Consider the following 6,128-nt stretch of genomic DNA (forward strand, 5'->3'; position numbering starts at 1 on the left):
CAGGGATCAAACCCATGTTCCCATCTTTGGCAGGCAGATTCTTAACCACTGGACCACCAGGGAAGTCCTGGGAGTATGGCTTTCTATGATGTAGACCTTAATGTCTTGGTTTGCTCAGGTTGCAGTAACAGAATACAGTGGCCTGGGTGGCTTAAACAACAGACATTTCTTTCTCATTGCCCTGGAAGCTGGGAAATTCAAGATCAAGATGCTAACTGATTCAGTTCCTAGTGGCAACCCAATTCCTGGCTTGTAGAGAGCCACTTTCTCTTCACAAGGGAGAGAGCTCTCTGGCTTATCTTTCTCTTCTTATAAGGACACTAATCCCATCATGGGGTGGACCCAACCCTCATGACTTCATCAAAATCTAAACCCAAAGTCTCCACATTCAAATACCATTACACTGGGGGTTACGACTTCAACATATGAATTTTGGAGAGTCACAAATATAACACCTGAGTTAGAATCCCAGCCATTTACTATGTGGCTTTGGCAAATTATTATTCACTCTCAAACTCTGTCTCCTCAGCTGTAAAAATGGGGCTTGCATCCCTCACTTCTCTGGAGTGTGGAGAGCTTTGAAACACCCATATGAGAAATGGAAGACTTGCACATTTTTCATTTTCCTTCTGACTTGAACCCTGCTCCCTGCTGACCCAGCACATAACATACTCCTGCCAACTTGCCTCACTCACGCACATCACTTTCCGTCCTTGGGCCTCTGCATCAAGGTTTGTGAATGGGGGAAATACAAAGTGTGTGCCAACGTCCCCCAGCCAAAGCCCTCAGGAATGTACCTGCAGTTGAGCAAAGTTGGACATACTAACTTGTTGCCATGATGCAGAGTGCACACCATGGCGCACTGTAGGATGTCTGGATAAGGAGGTGTTAGAAATAAACTATTAGAGGATTTGGACTCAGGCTAGGTGATACAGGGGAAGCTTCAAGGAATTGGGACTGTGCTCTGGGTTAGTTGCTGACAGGAAGATGGGCTAATTCTATGATTGGGGTATTTTTATGAATCTTATCCAGAAGACAAGACTAGACCTAGGCTAAAGCTATGATTGGTAAAGAAGCAGCAGTCATCCTGTTGGCTAGGTTAGAGAGGCGGCTGGTCATTTTGTGCTTTGGATAAGGTTCTTGTTTTTATCTATGTTCAGGCGTGATCTTGAAGTGGTCTTGTTTTCACCCTGGTTCACCGTGGCCAGGGAGTGGCTTTGTCTGACGTTGGTGTTCTGTGAAATTGTTTGCAATCCCCAGGAAAGCGCCATGGTCTAGCTGTGAGCGCCAGGCCGGCTCTTTGATGTCATAAGTATGATGCCAGCAGATAAGGACGGCATCCAGAGGCTGGGGTTACCAGGAAAGAGAGAAGATGAGGAGGTGAAAGAACCAAAAAGCCTCTCAGGCTTCGCGGGGTAGACAGGGGATATGGGCCGTCCGGGGGTCAGACTCCAGGAAGGTCCCGGGCTTGGAGGAAACCCTTGGGAGGGCAGAGGGTGGAAAGGAGTCAGGCGGGAGTCGGCGGATCCGGATCGCGCCAGCGGGCCGGGAGGTGGGTGGGCACGGCGGGAGCCAGTGCGCTCACCTCGGAGGAGGGCCGGGCGGGCCGGGGAGAAGAGGAGGGGGAAGACAGCGTGACTGCGTCTGATCTACAGTGACGAGTACCAATGTTAACTGTCACCTCTCATCTCCAAACTAAATCACACCTGGAATTGGAGGCGCCGAGGAGCTGATAGAGTCAGCCTCACAGAGGCGACAAGTCAATCAGCGCGGAGATGCGCGCGGAGACACCGGCTCCCCGAGGCCGGGCGCCTTCATTCATTCTGGGATTTACACTTGTCAGGCTGCCGCCTGAGGGTGGGCAGGAGGAGGGGTGGGCAGCAGGCTGGTCTCACTTCAGCTCCACTTACTTAAGACGGGATGACTCGTGGCTTTGGCGGCTTTTCACCTGGGGAGCCGGGCAGACTGAGTCCACTGGCTCTTGCTGACTTTCCACTTCACCCTCTGGGTCATTCCCCTGGGGGTCAGTGGACTTCAGGCTCAAGGAGTGAGTGGGAAGAAGCCCAACGGTGGGAAGATTAGGGCAGATGGACCCCACTGGGGCAGGCATAGTGGTTGCCCAAGGGACTCTGTCAGGCTGAGAGCATCTGAGGGCAAAAAAAGAATTCTGTCCTGGGCACCAGGTTATGTGTTTGGGAGGGAGCCGCGTGGCCTTGTGGGGAATAGATTTAAATTGACTACTTTGGAGCAATTCTGTCTGTGGTCAAATGAAATGGAAAAGATCTTTAGTTTCCCTTTCATTCGTTCTTTTGCTCATTTAATAAGTGATATTCAGTCAGGCTCTGTGTGAAATGCTGGGAAATCAAAAACACAGAGCCCCTAGATCCTATGGGAAAGGGGAAAATTAAAGTGCTAAGAACTTCTCCGGTTGCCACTTCTGTCTTAGTCAGGGAACCTATAGTTCCCCTCTGTCACTGACCACACCCTGCCCACCTCAGTGTGGTCCTTTATAGAGTGCTTTTTTTTTCACATATAAGCATAACTATGTCAAGTGCTGTGCCAAGGAAAATACCTGGAGATATAAATTCCAGCTGGAGAGAAAAACACTGCGTTTCCATTGCTGTTTAAACATCTACTCTATTTCTGTCACTGTGAAAATAATGTAACTTCATTACAGAACATGTGGAGCAATAGAGAGAGGAAAAAAAAATCACTCAAAAACAAACATTTTGGTGTGCTTCCTTCTAGTCTTTTTTAAAAAATGTTTTATTTTATATTGGAGGATAGTTGGTGTACAACATTGTATTATTTTCAGGTGTACAGCCAAGTGATTCCGTTATACCTATAGCTCTTCTTTTTCAGATTCTTTTCCATTATAGGTTGTTACAGAATATTGAGTGGAGTTCCTTGTGCTATATAATAGGTCCTTGTTGATTATCTATTTTATGTATAGTAGTGTGTGGTTCTTTCTAGTCTTTTTTCTTATATATCTTGAACTTTTTTCCCCTCAAAAGTGCCTAGCACAGGGCATGGCCTATCTCACTGAATGTGCAGGTAAGTTGGAAGCTTTATTTTCTCCTCTGACCCCCGTTCAGAGAGTGCCTGAGGACAAGACTTCATTCTGCCTGGTGCCCGGGCACAGAAATGGTGATACAAGCATTCGGCAGGCTGATCTCTTAATCCAGATTGGTGTAGTCATTTGAAACTGAAAGCAGCTCCTTTTTATGTCGCCTGCTTCTCAGCATTAACTTCTCTTTGATGTAATTTTTGCTTCCGATGCTCTCTCCCTTCATGGGTTAGATTAGTGTGAAATTGGCCTGGCTCCTCCAGAGACTGCAGTGCTAAGCTTCAAATACTTGGTCCTTATTGGAAATCCTTAACCCACATCAGGGGAGAAAAGTGGCAGCATTACTTGGGAGTGTGTGAGTGGGAGGATGGGGAAGAGGACTGGGTGTAGGGCAAGAGGGAGAGAAATGCATGTTGGCAAGGGGAGGACAGGGAAGTTGAGATTCTTCTCCATTTATGATTGCTGAAGAACCGATCACCTTAATCTTGGGGAAAGGGAGAAGGAATAGATCTCGCATACCTGCTCCGTTGCCAAGTCATGTCCAACTCTTTTGGACCTCATGGACTGTAGCCCACCACGTTCCTCTGTCTATGGGATTTCCCAGGCAAGAATACTGGAGTGGGTTGCCATTTCCTTTTCCAGGGGATCTTCCTGACCCAGGGATTGAACCCTCATCTCCTGCATCTCCTGCATTGTCAGGCAGATTCTTTACCACTGAGCCACCTGGAAAACCTGGAACAGATTTTCGGTAACTTGAAAATGAGTTAATATAGGGGGCAGAAAGCCTGTTTGGTAACCTGAATGTCTGCCTGGAGCTGTCCAAAAGGCTTGGTGCTGAAAGGATGAAAGAAAGTTGATAATGTTTGGGAATATTACAGGGCAATGTTACTAGACCCTGGGATTATGTTCCTAGACCTTTTCTAGATCCCTGGGATTATGTCTGCTCCTATGGGTATTTCACTTGGCTCAGATGAAGCATGTGCAAGTTGGTAACACCCAGTTACAAACATTCCATGAGGACTGGCAGGACTGGGTCTTTTCACCAGTTCTCCCCTGCTCTCTTGCCTACCTCCCAAGTTACAGAGAAGAATGGCATCTTGTAATTGGGCCAGACTGCTCCAGGGAGGTACTCAACTGCAAGGGAGACTCAGCTGAACACCTGACCCGGGGGAGGATTTCCCCCGACTTTTAAGACAGAAGTGAAGGCGGGGGGTGTGTGGGTGTGAGGGGCTTTTGCTGTGATTTGGACACATCCAGACCAAAGAGCAATGGCATCCTACTCCAGTACTCTTGCCTGGAAAATCCTATGGACAGAGGAGCCTGGAAGGCTGCAGTCCCTCAGACCATGGGGTCGCTGAGGGTCGGACACGACTGAGTGGCTTCACTTTCACTTTTCACTTTCATGCATTGGAGAAGGAAATGGCAACCCACTCCAGTGTTCTTGCCTGGAGAATCCCGGGGATGGGGGAGCCTGGTGGGCTGCTATCTATGGCGTCGCACAGAGTTGGACACGACTGAAGTGACTTAGCAGCAGCAGCAGACCGAAGAGATGCTCTGAAGAGATGCACCTCCAACTTACTCCTCTTTAACAACGACCTCAGACCCTCTGTCCCCAAATTCAGATTGCCACCTAAGGATATCACTGGAGAACAGAAACTGCCAAAGATGATTCTGATGGCCAGGCTGGCCCACGCTGCCCATAGAGGAAGCAATCACTCAACATCAGGGTGGTCTTCAGACTCTCCCTTCAAAGACAGTTTAGCTCCAGATAGTTCAAGTTTGTCATCAGCCAAAACACTTTCCCCCCTGCCGTTATCATCTGGCTTTCCGTGCCAGACTAGCCTTGACTTCTACTTGTCCTCCACTTTCTGTTTTCTTCTCACAATGCTTCATGCCCAAGCCTCCACCCAGTATGTCTGAGACCTTTCTTTTCCTTGGCCTGATCTCTGGTCCTTCCCCTTATTCCTAGTGGATCCTTCCAGCCACCTTCCCACTGACCTGGGCCCTGACTTTGCTCTCTCCTTCCCCTAGCTTGGTACGCTTTTCCCACTCAGCGGCCCTACCTGGTCTGTGCAGAGTGGAAGGGCCTTGGCCCACTTTGGTTTAGCCTTGTGCCTCCTTGTACATGGGCCCTCCTCTCCCCTTCTTGAGTCTGCAAATCACTCCTTCCAGTGTCAGCCGGCAAATTGGTTTATCCTCCCCCCAACCCGGCTTTCATTACCTTGCCGAAATGAAGCGATATCTCCTCGGCGGAGGCTTCCCGTCCGGGCGGCCGCTGGCATAATAAATGAAGACAAAGTGCCGGCGGCATAGACCATCTCTCCCACCGCACCACCAGCCGCTGCCAGCTTCATTATTCGCTTAAGTTGCCAGAGAGAATTACTTAACCCTGACCCGTGTATTAGGGGCCTGTATTAATGCCGCGACAGGCGCTTCTTACGGCAGAGAACAATTTATTAGTGCCGAAACAGGCTGCTTTTCTCTGTCATTTTTCCAATCTGAGCTTTGAACACACATCATTAAACTTGTCTGACTCTCTCCCCTTCTCCATCATTCCTTTTTCATTTTTTTTTTTAACAGAAAGCACCGTAGAGAATGGAGATTGTTCTGAAAATCTCCAAGTGCCTGGCCCTCTTGCTTCTCCCCTACTTTTCACCCTTTTCTGCTTTTCATCTTTCCAGTTCTTTCCTTGGCCTCTTTTTGGTCTTGATCTCTTTGCTGGTGGATTTTAGAGTCAGAATACGATGGAAGAGAACATTTGGTTCCTGGAAGAGAATCCAAATGTTCTTTGGATGTGGAGGCTGGGAGCAGAACCACCACAGCTGTCTGACCCTCCAGTTGTCTCTTCCTGAGATTCCTTGGCCAGAGGCAGCCTCTGCCTGTCTCTACCTCCAGCTGGGACCATCTTACTGTGAAAACAGGCATTGGCGTTGATTCTGGGAGGTAAAGTGCCGCGGTGTGAGGAAGGATGGGCAGGTTTCCTATTTGTCATGGGGACTTTGTCATGTCCACATTTGGAAGGGAGGTTTGGGAGGGGTTGGGAAGCACCTAGAGCTGGTCA

The sequence above is a fragment of the Bos javanicus genome, chromosome 10, assembly GCF_032452875.1.
Source record: "Bos javanicus breed banteng chromosome 10, ARS-OSU_banteng_1.0, whole genome shotgun sequence".
NCBI classification, from domain to species: Eukaryota; Metazoa; Chordata; class Mammalia; order Artiodactyla; family Bovidae; genus Bos; species Bos javanicus.